At 47.3% G+C, this 886-nt stretch overlaps 1 pseudogene; it reads left to right on the top strand.

The window, feature by feature from the left end:
• Positions 1–325: 325 nt before the first annotated feature.
• Positions 326–581, top strand: LOC119522120 (annotated as a pseudogene).
• Positions 582–886: the final 305 nt, after the last annotated feature.

The raw sequence follows: 886 nt of genomic DNA, 5'->3' as shown, positions 1-886 counted from the left end.
ACTGGCAGGAAATACTGAATACAAAACTGAGCATCCAATATTACAGAAAACTAATCTCCCAACAGAGTCACCTAATCAGGAAATAATGCTATTAGAATAAACAGGAGATTTTAATAAATATATAAGGGATATATATTAAATCTACTAAGAGGAACATGGGATAACAGGTTCTTATGAATAAGGATTAATTATAAAATCTGGAAATGAGAACATGTTTACATGACTGTCAAAATCTAAAGAAGAGGGAGCAGCACAGTGGTGCAGGAGGGGTGGCTCTGAAGAATGGTGAGTTAGAGGAGAACTCAGACAGTGGGTGGCTTGGACCATGGCCTCTGAGCAGGACTTCTCACCTCCCAAGGTGCCTAAGCCCACCTTCCTGGAGAACCTACTATGGTTTGGGCTCTTCCTGGGGGTCATCTTCCAGCTCATCTGTGTGCTAGCCAGCGTTGTACCCATTCCCAAGTCCCACGAGACAGAAGCAGAACCATCTGAGCCCAGAAGTGCTGAGGTGAAGGAAACCCAAGACTACTGCTCCTTCTGTGAACAAGAGGCCCAAGAAGGAGACCAAGAAGAAGTGGTAGAAGGGGAGGCCTGCAGGGTCAGGGCAGGCGGAGCGAGGGTCTCGGGGAACAGCCCTCCAAGGAATCAACATCCTGTTCCCTCTCTCCGCCCCTAGCTGAGGGTCATATGGGGCTGGGATGCCCTCTGACCACAGAGATCTGGACAGTCATGACAGGTCCCAGCTGCACAGACCACCACTTCCTCTTCCTTCTGCTTCTGTGACAATTTAGAGAACGTGAATACCACAGGAGCAAAGACTGTATTGGGAGGTTTGTTCAGAAGTTGGGTCAGCTCACAGAGTTATACTTTCTTACTTAATCATTTT

The sequence above is a fragment of the Choloepus didactylus genome, chromosome X, assembly GCF_015220235.1.
Source record: "Choloepus didactylus isolate mChoDid1 chromosome X, mChoDid1.pri, whole genome shotgun sequence".
Classification (NCBI taxonomy): domain Eukaryota; kingdom Metazoa; phylum Chordata; class Mammalia; order Pilosa; family Megalonychidae; genus Choloepus; species Choloepus didactylus.
The sequence above is the reverse complement of the archived record's forward strand: the minus strand, read 5'-3'. Positions and strand labels throughout refer to the sequence as shown.